Source organism: Cricetulus griseus, chromosome 6 (assembly GCF_003668045.3).
Source record: "Cricetulus griseus strain 17A/GY chromosome 6, alternate assembly CriGri-PICRH-1.0, whole genome shotgun sequence".
Lineage (NCBI taxonomy): Eukaryota > Metazoa > Chordata > Mammalia > Rodentia > Cricetidae > Cricetulus > Cricetulus griseus.
In genome coordinates, this window is record NC_048599.1 from 6,568,864 (window position 1) to 6,586,743 (window position 17,880).

The following is a 17,880-nucleotide window of genomic DNA, read 5'->3' on the forward strand; positions in this document are numbered from 1 at the left end:
CCTGATTTTATGTGTCTTCTGGGCTTGCTGTTGACTTGAAAGACCCAAGCGAACTGTGGCTTCATCTGGCACAGCACCCCCAAGACTCTCTCTCTCTCTGTCTCCCTCTCTGTCTCTCTCTCTGTGTTTCTCTTTCTCTTTCTCTGTCTCTCTTCTCTGTCTGTCTGTCTGTCTGTCTGTCTGTCTGTCTGTCTGTCTCTCTCTCTCTCTCTCTCTCTCTCTCACACACACACACACACACACACACACACACACATTCACACATATACACAGGCCCAGCCTGAGACCACTGAGCCCCATCTCCCTTGGTTCAGGATTTTGGAAGCAGAAGAGGGGTCATTTTTGTTGATTGCATGAGCAAATGAATCCTGAATCTCTACAGCTCATCGGATTTATTCTTCTGATGAACCAGCCAGCCTCCATCTTGGGCTTGAAAGTCATCTACACTAAAGACAAATGGTGCATTCTTGTTTATGATTAAATCTGTTTCCCAAGGATTGGGCTATGCCCCTCCTGTAACCTTAACTACAAATGGTTCTGTTCTGTCTGCCCCAGGAATGGCAACTATGACTTCGTTTCAAAAGCTGATATGGCCACTGACCACCTTGCTGTGGCCACTGACCACCTTGTTTAACCCTGCCTGTTTGCCTGCCAACACCCCCATTTGGAAATCCCCTACTCCTGACCTATAAAAACCCTTATCTCACCAATATCCAATGCTGATCTCTTGAACCCTGCCTTTGGGGGGTGGGCACAGCCCATGTTCACAAATAAGAAAGCTTGCTTAGGGCTGAAGAAATGGATCAGTGGTTAGAATTATTGGCTGCCCCTCTGGAGGCCACACAGGGTCTCTCACAACTGTCTAAACTCCAGTTCCAGGGTTTCCATGGCAGCAGGCTGCACATATATAACTATGCAGGCAAAATACCCACACCCATAAATAAATCTTTAAAAAAAAAAAAAAAGCCTGCTTTAATTTATTTGGCCACGATGATTTGAGTTGGTGGTCTTTCTCCTCGAATCTGTGGGATCGGCACTTCCTGTGACTCTTACCTGTGGGCACTGCCCATGCTTCTCCGGAGACTGTGGCTCTCATCAGCCTGCCTCCCCCGCTCACCACGGAAGTGGGCCCCAGGGCCTCTGTACAGGGTCCCTTCTGCCCGCGGAGTTCTGCTTCCAACCCATGTGCATCCGGCTCCCAGGAGCTGGCCCTTTCTTGTGTGTCTTCTCTCTGATCTTCCCTGATGTCATGCGTTCATGGCTGTCTCCCTCTCCCCTGCTCTCACCAGAGCGTCAGAGTCACAAGGGCAGCCGCAGCAGCCTCCCCTTCTGCCTTGTCACCTCTTCTCAGGCCAGCACATAGCAAACAGTCAATGAAAGCTGTCGGCTTCACGACTGAGTGAGTTCATACAGTTTGGCATGTCCGGCTGGCTGCATGTTGACGTGTCTGTGCGTCTGAGCGTCCTTGCTACCTCACTGCCACAAGAGAGCTGCACGGTGCTCACCTGATATCCCACAGCCTAACGTACTTGCTACCTGCTCCTCAAGGAAAAGATTTCAGACCTTAACAGTCTTCGTGTTTGTTTCCGGGCTTTAGGGAACGGGATGGGGCCTCTGGCCACCTGTCCCCATGCTCATCAGAGACCTGAGGGAGGAACAATTTTAAAGAGGAAAGAAGGTGTTTGGTTTTGAAGGATTTGACTACCTCATTTTCTGGGCTTATGTGTGGAAAGACAGCATCATAGATGCTCGCCTCAAGGAGGGCCAGCGCCAGGTACAGGAAAGAGGCCCTAGGGATCAGTTAACACACCCTAGGGACCTACTTCCCACAGCCAGACCCCACTAGTCCAGTATGAACACATGAGAGAGTAATCACTGTTGAAGGTAGCACCCCCTTTATCTAGCCACTTCAATAGTGCCTCCAGGTGGGGACCAAGCCTCCATCACACAGGGCTGTGGAGACATTTCATACCCCAAGTGCAGCACTGTTGTCTTGGGATTCCAGAGTAAAGAGTTCCGCTGCAGCCTTGAGGCCCTGCAGCCACACCAGCCCAAAGCACATTGCTAGGCTTTGCATCACAGCCAGCTCTCTCCTGCCCCAGGGCCTTTGCACAGCTATATGCCAACCTAAACCTCTCTCCCTCCCTGCAGAGAGGGGAGGGAGAGACGGGGGGGGGGGAGGTAGGGGGGTACAGGACTTTCAGTTTCCTCTTATATCTCACCAACTACCTTTTCCTGTAGGGCAGGCACCCTGGAAGGGCAGGAACAAGGGTGCTTCTACTTCTTGCCCTTGGGTCTAGCCTAGAACCTTCCCCAGGAGAGGCCCTTTCAGAGTTAAGTCTCTTTCCGGATGAAATGAAATATTATACTAAAGACTCTTGCTCACCGTGGGGGTGGAAAGAGGCTCCATGCTTGAGAGTGCTTGCTGCTCTTGCAGAAGACAAGAGGTCGGTTCCTGAACTCACAAACCCCTGTAACTCCAGCTCCATGGGATCTGATTTCCTGGCCTCTGTGGGCACCTGCATGCATGCGCGTTCCTGCGTGTGTCTGCACACAAACACAACACACACCCGCGTGCAGGCATACACACACATACACACAGGTATACACACACATAAATCATCAATAAAAAATAAATCTTTCTTTTAGAGACTTTGCTTCACTTAGTGCCAACAAACGTTCACTAAGAAAGTTGTTGCAATTCTCATAATAATCATTAAAAATTATTAATATGAACACGGAAGGAAATGTCTGCACCATAGTACAGCCAAAGGGAGGGGCAGGCCTCTCTATTTCTCTCCTCTGTAATTTCAATTCTTTCTTAAGAAAGAATACCTGGGATGAGGGTTAGTTGGGGGGCAAGGGAAGAAGAGAGGGAGAGGGAACTGGGATTGACATGGAAAACAAGCTTGTTTCTAATTTAAATTAAAAAATAATAAAAAAGAAAGAATAACCCCCCAAAAAAACAGAAAGAAAGAATGAAGGAAAGAATAAACTGGGCAGAGGCACACGCCTTTAATCCCAGAACTCAGAAGGCACAGGCAGGCGGATCTCTGTGAGTTCAAGGCCAGCCTGGTCTACATAGTGAGTTCCAGGACAGTGAGGGCTGCATAGAGAAACCCTGCGCCCCCCCAAAAAAAACAGATTAAAAAAATAAAGGAAGAAAGAAAGAAAGAAAGGGAGGGAGGGAGAGAGAAAGGAAGGAAGGAAGGAAGAAAGAAAAAAGAAAGAAAGAAAGAAAGAAAGAAAGAAAGAAAGAAAGAAAGAAAGAAAGAAAATCACAGTTTATAATCCTGGGATTAGCAGAGAGCTCCAAGAAGAGGCTGGTGGTCCTACCCGTGAGCAAGGTCCCAGCCTCCTGTGAGAGGCTTTGATGGAGTCCTGGACTGGCCATCTGAGCAGGTGTATGTGTGCGTCTGCGTGGTGTGTGTGTGTGTGTGTGTGTGTGTGTGTGTGTGTGTGTGTGTAGAGTGGATCTGTCCCCGACAGGGCAGGGGTACCTAGTGAACACTAATCTGCTGTTTCTGCCATGGCACGCCCAGTGGCTTATTTCATAGTTCCAGATCCCATCAAGTTGACAACCAAGGCCAATACCTGAGTCATCCTTTGGTCCCTCGTATCCACCCACCCCCCCCCCCCGCTGTGTATGCTACCTGCCCATTGGTTACTGCATCTGTCTGTTATCAGACCAACTGCCTGGTATGTTTTTGCTTGCCTTCTAAGTTCAACTGTGCACCAGCCCCCTTGAGGATATGCTAAGTCTCCAACCCTAAACTGTGTTAGTAAGGTTCTTTGGTAGATTGGATGAATGCATGCTACAACAGGGGAATTATTAGATTGGATCATACGACATGGTCTTGGTAGTCTGGCTGACTGCATGCTGAGAACCTAGAAGCTGTCCAGTCCATGAGGCTGAGTGCCTCAGAGTCCCACTCTGGAGCCAAAGGCCTGGAGGATTCCTGGAGAGGCCCCTTCTGTCCACGTTGATTCCCCCCCCCCCCCCGCAAAAGCTGAGTTCTGATGTACAGTGAAAGCAGCCGTAGGGTGGACGCACTCACCTACCTGCAAGGCGGGAGGATCATGGAGTTTGAGGCCTACCTCTGCTCCTTCTGCCTGGGGACTCAGTGGCAGCCTGACCAACTACCGAGTTTCCCCTGAGGCTTGCCACAAGGTGGAAAGTAATTCTCTCTCAGTAATCTCACCGGGCCAGGCCAGCAGTTACCTGCCAAAGTATCCGCACTGCCTCCAGCATCTCCATGCACTAGCTCCCAGATGCCTGTGTGCAATTCACACTGGCAGCCTTGCGCCTGTCCTCTGCACTTTCGTCTAGCAAGTTGAATGGGCCATAGTGGTTGGGGCCTGGAAGTTAGTCTACTGAACAGCCATCAAGGTTCCAGGGTGGCCTGGACTCCTCTGTCAACTGGTAACCACAGAAACAGCGTCATTACCAGGAATCCAGTGTCCCCAGAGGCCAGCACTAGCTCTAGACAAGTCCCACTCAGGGACTTGAGGACAAGTCACTCTTCCCCGACATTCAGTGTCCCTTTCCCCCAAGTTGGGCCATGGGTGTGTGAAGACTAACACACCCGTCCGGCCCACTGTCAACATCGGGACGGACAGCGGACAGCCCCACCAGAACCTTCGCCATTAACGGTGCAGCGGGGCCAGGGAGCTGGGAACTGAATGTCCAGGACCCCTGCTCTGTCTCTGAACTGTGCCACAGAACAGCACCCAGTGAGGAGTCCTGACCAGGTGAGTGTGCCCCCGACCCCTGGCAAATGTTCTTTCTCATCTCAGCATTTCCAAAGGGGACACAGGACTGAGACCTGGAATGCAAACTGGGGGGGGGGGCTGAGGGAGAGGGAGGGGGTGAAGCTGACCCCAGCTCAGACATAACCTGCAGGGAACAATAATTCCCTGCCCTGCCAAGCCTCACACCAGTGACAGGTAAGCATGGTGCTGCACTGGTTTTTTTTTTTTTTTTTTTTTTTGGTGTGTCTGAGATAGAGCCCAGTTGTGTAGGTCAAACAGACTTCAGACTCGCTATCCTCCTGCCTCAGCCTCCAAGTGCTGGGATTACAGACACAGACCTCTATCCCAGGCTCTGCATTGTGTCCATAGGATCTTACTGTGAAGTGGCCACCCATGTCTAGCTGGAGTCCTGCTCCCTCCCTACCGGCTGTCCAAGGGCACTGAGAAGGCATGGGTGCTAGAGCTTTGGGTTGTTGGGGGGGGGGTGTTCCATGGTTTCCCAGCAAAGCTGGAGTTAGACATGCAGCATAAGAAGCTACAACCTCAGGCCAGTTCCTTGACCTCCTTTTGCCTCAGTGTCCACAAGGGCGCTGTGTAAAGAGGTGCTCCTAGGTATGTAATTACCATTTATTAACCGCAGGTCTGGAGCCACTGTGGTGAAAGTCTCCATCGAGGACTGTGTGTTTTATTTTCATAATCACTAAGGGCTTAGGAGGAAATTCAAAGAGGTATTTTATTGCCCAAATTATAGAAGTTTCTCTGCTCAGGAGGGACTATCCCAGGGTAATTAGGGCGGACAGGGCCCTGATGAGAGAGACTCTCACTCAGCCTGGTAAGGCTACATACACGCTCACCTTCCACCTGGGAGACAGGAGGCCACCCCTTGAGTTGTATCTCTGATGGGTTACTGGGACACAAGCAAGGGACCCCACGAGTCTGGACAATGGGCCACACAGCAGTTGAGGCCGGGGATGCAAAGCCAGAGAGAACTTGGGCATTGTTAGCTTCCTGGATCTGACCATGTTTGGGTACCTTTGGGAGACTGAGAAGGGGATCCCACTGTAGGGGGGGTTGGGACAAGAGGCGCTCCCTCCCAGGATGCCTCTAACTCCTGTGGAGTACCGGCCACAGCTCTCAGTCTGTGGGATGCAACTCTCAATTGCACTTGGACCTGCAGGGAGGGACAGGGTCGTACAGCTCTCAGTCTGTGGGATGCAACTCTCAATTGCACTTGGACCTGCAGGGAGGGACAGGGTCGTACAGCTCTCAGTCTGTGGGATGCAACTCTCAATTGCACTTGGACCTGCAGGGAGGGACAGGGTCGTGACTGCGCCTCCAGGGCCAGTTGACTTCAGCCTCATTCACTCGGGTTCAGATAAGTGTGTGTTACATTGCCAAATAAAAGCCTACTTCTCACGGGCCAGAGGCCTGGAAGGAGGTGGCTGCAGGGACCATTTTGACAGTTCAGTAGGACTGGTGCTTGGGGTTCCCTGGGGGGATGAAAGGTGCCACCTGAGAATCACCCCAGAGCAGGAGGAAGGTCTGAAGCTTTCAGCTGCATCCGTTGGAGAAGCAAATGTTTCCCCAGAATTAGCCTCAGGGCCTTTACTGCACATACCTCCCTGAAACTGCTTGACCTTCCCCCACTCCTGGCTTTGGAGCCACAGTTTCCAGAGAGCCCTGGACTCAGGGTTCAGCTCAAGGAGCATTCAGTACTTCTAACTTGCACAAAGCTTTGGCTTCCCGTGTCCCCCGAGGACCAGAAGGCCCATGGGAAAAAGGACTTGTGCCCACTGAAGTCCCATTCACAGTGTGCTAGGCACGTAGTTAGGGGCAGAGTTTTAATATCCATAAGCAAAGCTTGGTTGTGCCACAGTCATTCAGAGGCAATCCTCAGTTTCCTTGGCTTGGCCATATGTGGGAAGTTTTGATGACAAACAAGGGGCCCGGTTAGGTCATATCCTGAAGTCCCTGGGCTGATTACCTCTGGGAGCCAGCATGTCACTCGGGCTCCCCAGAGGGGGATATTGCAGGGGTTGTCGTTGGGTACAACGTCCTCAGGCCAGACCTCCAAGCCTGTTATTTCCCTTGCTCTTGAAGCTAGAGGCCCAGCTAGAGGAAGGACCTGAACTGGGCAGGCCACGCCCCTTCTGGTGTTGGCCACTTTCCCACAGTCATCCACAAAGATGTGCTGGGCTCTGCTGAGCTGGCCTGGCTGGGCACTAGGATGGCCACGTACACAGAGCTCACAGGCCACCAGCACAGACACAGGTGGAGGGAGTAGATGGAAAAACTGTGCCTCTGGGCTGAGGACAGTGGCTGTGTGGCCACATCGGAGCTGGTAGGGCAGAGATGCCTGGACTCTGGGGCCCTCTCCATAAGCCCATTTCTGTCCCCCACATGCTCCCCACCATGCTGCTCCCCCAGCCAGCCCCCATGTTCTTACCCCACTCCTGTGGGACCCACAGTGCTCCTGCCCACACCAGTCACCATCTGCTTTCTGGAATGTGGGACCTAAGACTTCTCTTGCAAGCACTTTCAGACTTTAGCTCAACCCTTGAGAAGGCCGAGCAGTGGTGGCACACGCCTTTAATCCCAGCACTTGGGAGGCGGAGGCAGACAAATCTGTGTGAGTTCAAGGCCAGCCTGGTCTACAGAGAGAGTTCTAGGACAGCCTCCAAAACAATACAGAGAAACCCTGTCTTGAAAAACAAAACAAAACAAAACAAACAAACAAAACAAAAACCTTGAGAAGAAAATCAGGGTCACAAGGCAGAGGGAAGTCCTAAGCCACATGTCTCCTCATGGCCACCCTCCAGACAACAAGCTACCTGAAGACAACTCTGCAGTGGGGAGGAGGGGAAGTGGGCCAAGGGGCCCTTGTCTTACAGAGTTCTCTGTGCAGAGACCTGGACCAGACAGCTGAGCAGGTTGTGGAAGCTGATAGGTGTCTGCCTGCTCTTCCTGCTGAGCTCCCGGGCATAGGTGAGAGGGCAAGGGACACCAAGGACCCACCCTGCCTCACCTCCCAGCCCCAGCGTCTTGCTGAGGTGGGGGTCCTCCTGCCTCCCAGACTTCTTGGGTTATCTGGCTCAAGATCAGTCTCCTCTGAACCCAAACTGCATTTAGGGCCTCTGCTGGGGACAACCTGGACCCTGCAGTACCTGGCTGTGCAACTGGGAGGTGCACTTGCTGCCCGCAGGGGCTGTGTGCGTCGGTTTGAGGGAGAAGGCATCCTACAGCCTTCCTTTCCACCGGGTCTCAGCCAGCCCAGCCTGGTCTTCCTAAAGCTGCTGTGGGCATTCAGTGACATGCAGCACCTGCCCATGTGGGCCAGAAGGGGGCAGCGTTCCCCTGCCAGGGAAAGTCTGATGGAAGGCTGTGCACAGGAGGGGTGGGGAGCTGCTCCAAGGTCCACTCACTTTGAGGGATGGAATGGCTTTGCCGGGTTTCCCACAAGTGGGAAAGGACACAGGACTCCCGTCAGAGGCTGAGGGCCTCAGAGAATAATGGCAAAACTGAGTCTTCGAGTGTCCCTTCAGGTCAGTCAACAAATGTGCAAGTAAGAACTAGAAAACCAGGGCTGGGGAGATACTCGGCAGGAAAATCCTGGCCCACAAGCATGGGGACCTGAGTTTTATTCCCAGCACCCACATGGACACCAGGCATCAGGACTCTAATCTCAGCTCTGGGGCTGTGTGGTGCAGACATGAACATTGCTGGGCCTTGCTGGGCTGCCAATCTAACTTTCTGGGAATTCTGCAGTCAGTGAGAGACCTGTCTCAAAAACAGCATCGAGTAAACCCTCAGAAAGGCCAGGTGGTCCCTGCATCAGGCTCAGGACTTAGGGTGGGATTTCACTCCTCCAGGCAGGAGCTCTGGGTTTGTGGGGACACTTGGGGACAAGCTGGTTTTCACACAGCCAGGGGTGTGACTGAGCAAGGCAGCCTCTCCCAGCCTTAGTTTTCTCATCTGCAAACCAGGGAAGCAACTCCAGCCTCTGACTAGAGAGAGAAGCCTCAGGCTCATCACTGAGACTGAGGACTGCTGGCATAGGCTCAGGTCAGGTCCCTGGCATGGGACACTTTTTTTTTCCAGGGTGCCATTAAACCCAGCACCCCAGAACACCATGGCAACTCCCTAAATGATGTCATCCATTTGGCTTTTCCTACAAATGAGACTAAGTGGAGCTTGTTCTCCAAAAGCAGACCCCTTGGTCCACTGCTCACCCTACCCTCAGGTTGAGAAAGGGCCGATCAGTGGTTTGTTCACAATGACCAAGTTGACAGTTTCTTAGGACTCAACCCCTTTCTGTCACTAGTGTGCTAATCAATGCATAGCCATGTGTACAGCTTATGGACAGGTCCTGTGCTCTGTTCAGTCTGCCCAAGGAGTTCCTAGGTCACTGCCAAGGCCTCTGCCTCACCCACCCCTGAGTTCCAGATCTGGTCACATTTGAGGACTACTGAGTTTCCATCATAGATGGGGAAGGGCCAAGGTCACCTGTCCATTGGGATTGCAGACTCCTAAGCCCCGCCCCTGACACTCTCAGGGGTCTCTGTTCCCAATCTCATGCATGGGAAGTGGTCACCCTATGGGTGGATTTCCAAACAGATTCCTTCCTCTATGTTTGTGCAAGACACTTTGAATCCTGGGAAATCTAGGAAAGGCTGTAGCCCCACTTTTGCCTTCCAGCCCACTTGTCTGGTACTAGTTTCCAAAGACACATGCCCCTCCAAGAACCCCACAAAGGTGATATCACCATACCTGGACAGGGAGCTGCCTGGGTGGGAACGGCAGCCCTGCTCAGTCAGTGTGACCACATTTACAAGTACCTGTGGTGATTCCTGAAGCCTGAGCTGGCATTTCTGCGAAGCCTGCAAACCGGAGGAACTGACTTTGGAGTTGAGGTTGGAAGCTCTTATTTCTGGGCGTTTTCCTCCAAGTCCCATCCCCCAAGTGCAGCCAGCCCTCTGCCTCACCCTGCAGCCTTGCCCAGCAGTGGCACAGGCTCAGAGCCCTTGGCACACTCAAAGTCTCATTTCTAGCCTTGAAAGAGTTGGCCTTCTCGGCCCGCTGAGCCCGCGGGAGCGTTCTGAAAAGAAAGCCAGTGTCTCATGCATTTGCCATCATTAGTAGTATTCCTGTTTTATTCTCAGCCGACGGGAGTTGGGGAGGCCCTGGCAGGCTCCAGGGGGTTGCTGTCTGTGTGGCCCACAGAGGCTGGGCTTGGGGACAGACCCAGACTTCCAGGGACCATGTTCCCATGGATTTATTTCTTCATTAGTGGTGGGGCTCATTTCTGTTCAAACGGGGGCTACCCTCTCCACCTTCTAAGTCTGGTTAGACACTTGGAAGGAGGGTGTTGGTGTGATAAGGGGTCAGTATTTCAATTTGCCTGTGTCCCAGTGTGCAGGGGCAGTGAAGTGTTGAGGGTTCTGAAAGAAGACCCTGCTGGTACTTTAGGTGTGGCAGCATGCAATCCAGAACACACACACACACACACATACACACACACACACACAGGGACTCAACACCCAGGCCAGGACACAGGATAGTGGCTGGTTTGATGGAGTGGAGACCTTCGAGCCCAGAAGGTGGATGGCCTTGGGGACAGGAGTGTCTCATTCAGATCCCAGCAGGATGGCACTGGCAGGTGACCAGACCTCCTGGAAATAATCTCCTTGGGACTGAACCATTGTGACATCAGTCTCCTGAGGACAGGTGCCTTGTTTTGTTTTACCCCTCTTTTGTCCCCAGAGGTTTAGCCTGAGCCCAGCCTGCAGCAGGCTCTCTTGAGCAGTGTGTAGAGGTATCCATCCGTGGATGCCAGGCTTCCCTCTGTTCTGGGTGGCTGTGACCCTCCAAGGTCTGGGCAGGGATCTCATCGGAGTCAGGGCTCTCTCTCTCTCACATCCCTTCCTCCCCGCCTAGTGCTGTGCTGTATGTCAGTGTCAGGCGAGAGCCTAGCTAGTACTGTGCTGTATGTCTGTCAGGCGAGAGCCTTGCTCAGTGCTCACAAGTGCACTGGTTTGTCTCTCTCCAACCTGCTAAGCGGTGAGCAGAAAATGTGGTGTTTGCATGTATGTTCCCTCATCTAAGCTTCGACCTCCAAGGGTGGGGGATGGGTGGAGTGTCAGAAATGCTAAACCACTTCGCATAAGGTACATTTCTCCTGGAGACAGCAGGATGGCCTCATCTCCCCTCCACCTGACCTCTGGGGCTCTTCTGAGGAGGGTGATCCAGTAACAGGAGCAGCATACCTGGGTGTGCAACACTCAGCACACCTGTGGGCACGGCTGGAAACCCACTCAGCACACCTGTGGGCACGGCTGGGAACCCACTCAGCACACCTGTGGGCACGGCTGGGAACCCACTCAACACACCTGGGGGCACGGCTGGGCACCCACTCAGCACACCTGGGGGCACGGCTGGGAACCCACTCAGCACACCTGGGGGCACGGCTGGGAACCCACTCAGCACACCTGGGGGCACGGCTGGGAACCCACTCAGCACACCTGTGGGCACGGCTGGGAACCCACTCAACACACCTGGGGGCACGGCTGGGCACCCACTCAGCACACCTGGGGGCACGGCTGGGAACCCACTCAGCACACCTGTGGGCACGGCTGGGAACCCACTCAACACACCTGGGGGCACGGCTGGGCACCCACTCAGCACACCTGGGGGCACGGCTGGGAACCCACTCAGCACACCTGGGGGCACGGCTGGGAACCCACTCAGCAATGTTACCTTAACGTCTGTGTGTCCCATTTTTATAGCCAAAAGGAGTTTGTAGCCAGCACTGCTTTATTTTTTTGTGGAGCTGGATTTGAACCCTAGGCAAATCCACTTGTGAGTGCTAGGCAAGGGGTCTGCTACTGAAGTAACTACATACCCAGCCCAACACTACTCTTTTGAATAAACGAGAGATCAAGGTAGGGGTAAAGGTAGGCGAATATGTCAAGTTGACTAGAAAGTGTATGCTACAGGGGCCAGTGAGATTGCTCAACTGGTAAAGGGGCTTGCTGCCAGGCCTGGGGATCTGAGTTCATCCCCAGGATGCACTTGGTAGAAGGAGAGAGGCAACTCACACAAGCTGTCCTCTGACCTCCACACACAAGCTACGGCCTATGTGAGCCTCCTCGCAAATAAAAAGAAATAGAACACAAAAACAAAAATGAAAATCAAACTCCTCCAAGTTAGCAAGGAAGGATGCAAACAGACCCCTCAGACCACCCCCTGAACAAGCTGCTGGTGGTTACAGCCGAGCTGGGACCCTGGGATATCTATGAATGCCATCATCCTAAAGAGGTAATTACGGGGATGGACAAAGATATGTGTTTAAGGATATTCACCAGATATTATATTATCAGGAAATGGATACAACTCAATGTCCAGACAGGGAACCCTGGACACCTGCAAGCCATTAAAAATCATGTATTAAATGTAATTCCCTGGAAAATGCGGAGACCAAGACAGACTGACTGACTGGAAATGTGGGTGACTTTTATTTCCTCCCTGTATGATCCGTCTCTAATTTCCTTTAATGAAAGAATTTACTTAGTAATCAGAAAATAAAAACACCAGTTGTTTTATTTTTAAAGTAATGCCGCAGGCTGTGTGGTTTTAGCGTTAACATTTATTTATGTAGAATTTATTTAAGAAAGCATGGACCAACCCTGGTGGCTGGCGGCCGTAGGCCTTTGGCAAATTGTTTAGTATTCTGGACTCTTGGTTTCATCAGCAGCAGACTGTAAAGCTTCCCTAAGTGTTTTGAGTGTGTCTGTGTGTCTGTGTGTCTGTGTGCATGTGTGTCTGTGTGAAAGTGTGTCTGTGTGAATGTGTGCGTGTGTGTCTGTGTGAAAGTGTGTCTGTGTGAATGTGCGAATGTGTGCATGTGTGCATGTGCGAATGTGTGCATGTGTGTTTGTGTGCATGTGTGTCTGTGTGAATGTGTGCATGTGTGTCTGTGTGCATGTGTGCATGTGTGCATGTGTGTCTGTGTGCATGTGTGTCTGTGTGTTTGTGTGTCTTTGTGCATGTGTGTCTGTGTGTCTGTGTGCATGTGTGTCTGTGTGAATGTGTGCATGTGTGTCTGTGTCTGTCTGTGTGCATGTGTGCATGTGTGTCTGTGTGCATGTGTGCATATGTGTCTTGTGTCGTCTGAGTGCATGTGTGTATGTGTGTAGTCTGTATGCATGTGTGTCTGTGTGTCGTCTGTGTGCATGTGTATCTGTGTGAATGTGTGCATGTGTGCGTGTGTGTCTGTGTGTCTGTGTGCATGTGTGTCTGTGTGCATGTGTGTCTGTGTGTCTGTGTGTCTGTGTGTCTGTGTGCATATGTGTCTGTGTGCATGTGTGTCTGTGTGTCTGTGTGTCTGTGTGCATGTGTGCATGTGTGTCTGTATGAATGTGTGTCTGTGTGTCTGTGTGTCTGTGTGCATGTGTGCATGTGTGTCTGTATGAATGTGTGTCTGTGTGTCTGTGTGCATGTGTGTCTGTGTGAAAGTGTGTCTGTGTGAATGTGTGCGTGTGTGTCTGTGTGAAAGTGTGTCTGTGTGAATGTGCGAATGTGTGCATGTGTGCATGTGCGAATGTGTGCATGTGTGTTTGTGTGCATGTGTGTCTGTGTGAATGTGTGCATGTGTGTCTGTGTGCATGTGTGCATGTGTGTCTGTGTGCATGTGTGTCTGTGTGTTTGTGTGTCTTTGTGCATGTGTGTCTGTGTGTCTGTGTGCATGTGTGTCTGTGTGAATGTGTGCATGTGTGTCTGTGTCTGTGTGCATGTGTGCATGTGTGTCTGTGTGCATGTGTGCATATGTGTCTTGTGTCGTCTGAGTGCATGTGTGTATGTGTGTAGTCTGTATGCATGTGTGTCTGTGTGTCGTCTGTGTGCATGTGTATCTGTGTGAATGTGTGCATGTGTGCGTGTGTGTCTGTGTGTCTGTGTGCATGTGTGTCTGTGTGCATGTGTGTCTGTGTGTCTGTGTGTCTGTGTGTCTGTGTGCATATGTGTCTGTGTGCATGTGTGTCTGTGTGTCTGTGTGTCTGTGTGCATGTGTGCATGTGTGTCTGTATGAATGTGTGTCTGTGTGTCTGTGTGTCTGTGTGCATGTGTGCATGTGTGTCTGTATGAATGTGTGTCTGTGTGTCTGTGTGCATGTGTGCATGTGTGTCGTCTATGTGCATGTGTGCATGTGTGCATGTGTGTCTGTGTGCATGTGTGCATGTGTATCTGTGTGAATGTGTGTCTGTGTGTCTGTGTGCATGTGTGCATGTGTGTCTGTGTGTCTTTGTGCATGTGTGTCTGTGTGCATGTGTGTCTGTGTGCATGTGTGTCTGTGTGCATGTGTGTCTGTGTGCATGTGTGTGTGTCGTCTGTGTTCATGTGTGTCTGTGTGTCGTCTGTGTGCATGTGTGCATGCGTCTGTGCCTGTGCAATGTGATCCAGTCCACCGAAGAGCCTGAGCTTGGTGCTGGCTTAGATGCTAGCACAGTTGTCATTTCCCCCATGGTCGCTGCAGCTGTCTCTGTGGGAAAAGAGACGGGAGCACTGAGTCCAGGCTTAAGCCACAAGACCAAGTACATCCCAGTCGGGGGTGGGGTTGGGGGTGGGGGGTGAGCTGAGTTGGCCCAAGGTGGGTCCTGGTGCAATAACTGCAAAGACCTTTTTACAGAAAATGGAAGGAAAGGCTCCAAGAAGCAGGCTTGGGGAGATAAAATAGAGAATGAGGCCTGAGAGGTGGGAGGGACCAGAGAAGCACTAGGTGCCCCTGCCTTGAGCTGTTCACACTGCTCTATCCCCGCCCCCCCACATACACACACACACACACACACACACACACACACACACACACCCCGTCATGGAGCAGAACATGTTTTGTTCCTGGTGCCCACCCATCCTGCCTCTGCTCCTGGCTACCCCACTACCATGGTGATGGTACCAGTGGTAAGGGCTAGGAAGGGTAGGTCACACTACCAGGTGCTCCCAGCTGGGGAGCCCTGGGCCTGAGAGCAGGGGAGGATCCAGCTGGGCCAGGCTGGGGCTGCTCTGGAACTGATTAGGAGCTATATACAAATGGGAGCATCGAACAGTCCTAAGTTCCAGGGATAGATAGACAGTGGCCCAGGGAAGCCACTGACAACCGTCAGAATACATCTGATAGAAAGCATAACTAGAGAGCATAGCCTTGCAGAGGTGGGTGGAGAGAGACCGAGGGGGGTGGGCAGAGTATTTGCAGGGGTGTGGACAGGACACACTGATGCTGCTTACGCTCCATGCCCAACACCCTGCTGGGCTCCTCAAGGTCCGCTGTAGTCATACACCCATCTATCACCCATCTTTCCTCAAACCTGGAGATAGTCAGTCCATTTGGCTAGACTGGCTGCTCAGGAAGCTCCAGAGACTCTCCTGTCTCAGTTTCCCCAGAGCTAAGATTACAGGCAGGGTTGGCACTCTTAGAAGATTAAGGGATAGCCCTGGCTGGCCTAGAGCTCACTGTGTAACTTTTGTTGACCTTGAACTCCGGATCGTCCTGCCAGCACTCCCCTGGTTTCTGTGGTGCTGGGCAAGGACTCTACCCATTGAGCCACACCTCCAGCTCCAAGAGGGGGAAAAATCTTACACACGCATACACCCTCTAGCTGACCATGAGAAGACCATGGTATGGATAAGGAGACCTAGGCCCAGAGAGGCCACAGAATCACGGTGCCAGGAAGCCCCCGGATTGCTTCGGTTCAGAGGTCAAACATTTAGGCTTTACACAGAGTTATAAAGTTGTAAAGATTCAGTCACATCACAGGTGGCTCTGGGGCTCAGTCTAGTGAGTAGAATGTAGGACATGGCCCACGGGCGCACCACAAGGAAGGAAGAAGTCACATATGGGGCACTTTGATGTCTCTCTTCATTTATTTCCTCTCTCTCTCTCTCTCTCTCTCTCTCTCTCTCTCTCTCTCTCTCTCTCTCTGCAGCTTCCATAATTAATAAATAAGGAAGTGTAAGGTGTAAGGAGGTCTTTAAACATTTCTCACAGTGAAAGAGGCAGAATAGCAGCCTGACCCACTGTGATTCAGCGAACACTCCCCTTCCTGCTGCTACGAAGAAAAGGACCCAGAATGCCGCTTTTACTTACTTATAGAATATTCTCCAAGCCTGTCTTGGTTGAGTGATCGGGTTGGACACAGGCCTGGGGTGGTCCCTGGGCTGTTTCTAGAACAATGTTAAGCAGGTGCCTGTAGGAAACTAGTGTGTGTGTGTGTGTGTGTGTGTGTGTGTGTGTGTGTGTGTGTAGGTGTGTGTGTGTGTGTGTGTGTGTGTGTAGATGTGTGTGTGTGTAGGTGTGTGTGGGTGTGTGGGTGTGTGTGGGTGTGGGTGTAGGTGTGTGTAGGTGTGGGTGTAGGTGGTGTGTTGTGCTGTAGTGTGTGGGGTGTTTGTGTGTAGGTGTGTGTGTGTGTGTGTGTTGTGTGTGTGTGTGTGTGTAGGTGTGTGGGGGTATTGTGGGGCGGGTGTGTTGTGTGTGGGGGGGGTGTGGGTGTGGGTGTGGGGGGTGTGTGGGTGTGTGTGGGAGGGGTGCCCTAGCAGGTGAAGTTCCCCAGCACCAAAGCCTCAGAGAGGGTTGCTGGTCCTTCTCTGCCTTGTGGCCATCTGCCCCTCGGGCTTACATGGGGTTACTGGAGCATGAATGTTTTGTGAGTGAGAGGAGAGTCCATGGCTCTTCCCTGGCCACAGCCTGGCCCAGATCCCAGACATGGGGGACGCGAACCCTCAATCTAGCTCCCTGGCCCTCCCTTGAAAGCCCAGGTTCCACCTGGTGCAGGAACTCCAGAGGCACCAAGGACAGTTTTTCTCCAAGCCAAGTTGTCCTGGGAGATTGCAAACTTGCTAATCAATGCAAGAGGAAGACAGAGGCTGCTGGCTGGCTGAGGAGAGGCTCCCTGTCCGCCCCCTGCGCAGTACCCCATTTAGCAGCCATCCCTAAGCCAGCATTTGTAAAAGCCGCTTGTTCGGGCCTGACCTTCCCCCTTTATGTAAAGTGATATTGCACGCTTGGCCGACCTCAGCAAGCGGCTGACATATGTCGTCAGCTGGGCGCTGCCGCCCCTCTATTAAGATGGTTCTGGAAGCATATGTGGGAACAGCCCTGCCCTGGAGACTGAAGGGAAGGATCAGGAACGCAGGCAATTAGGGCGGCCTGCCCCAGTGCCAGGGCTGCTGCGCGAGGAAATTCAGGGCCGCATCTGACCGGCATGGAAACAATTAGGGTCAGCAAATAAGCGTGGAAAAAGAAACTCTAAAACATGGGAACTCCGCCCCCACTCCTGCTGGGGGTGGGAGCTGCATCTGCCCCGCCCCCACCCCGCTGCTGAGCAATAATAACTTCCCTCCGCAATTTCCTGGAGGAAGCGGTCCCAGTGATCGGCTGTGATAAAGTGATCCAGGTGAACCTTCGCTTCCAATCTGAAGTCTTTTTCCTTCCCAGGCCAATCTCGTGATTAACGGGGGTCAGCCACTTCAGGCAGAGCCGCCCCTGGGTGTGCCCTTCCGGAACGGAAATCCATCCTGAGAGCCTCTCCTTCGTCCAGGATGTAGCGGCATGGTGCAAGGGGCCCTGGGATGGAGAGGCCCTGAACGTGTGGTCCTCCTCAAGGGTGAGACCTGCAGCTTTCCAGTTCCTGTCTCCCTGCTACTCACAGCTGAACAATACGCTCCCCTTTCAAAGCACCTTCCAGACGCTCACGACCTGCCCATCCCGACCGCAGCCCCCAGCCGCTGGTGAGCTCAGATCACAGAGCGACATCATCCACAGCCAGACGCTGGTTGACAATATCTGGAGCAACTGGAGGGTGGGAATCTGAGAATTTTGACTGTGACTTTTATGAAACTCAGCGACCAAATCGTTCTATGGAAAATTGCCTGCCTATGCGGAGGTGTGCTGAGAATAAACACTCACCCAGACTGCAGAGGGTTTAGTTAGAACAAGACATCAAACGCCCCATGGATGACTTTCAACTCGATTAGCTTGTCAAAATGGTAACACTCAAGACAGGCACAGAAAGCTAGAGCAATCACACTTTTAAAGCCAAGGACACCTGGCTTTGTCACCCAACAGCAAGCATAGATTTAACA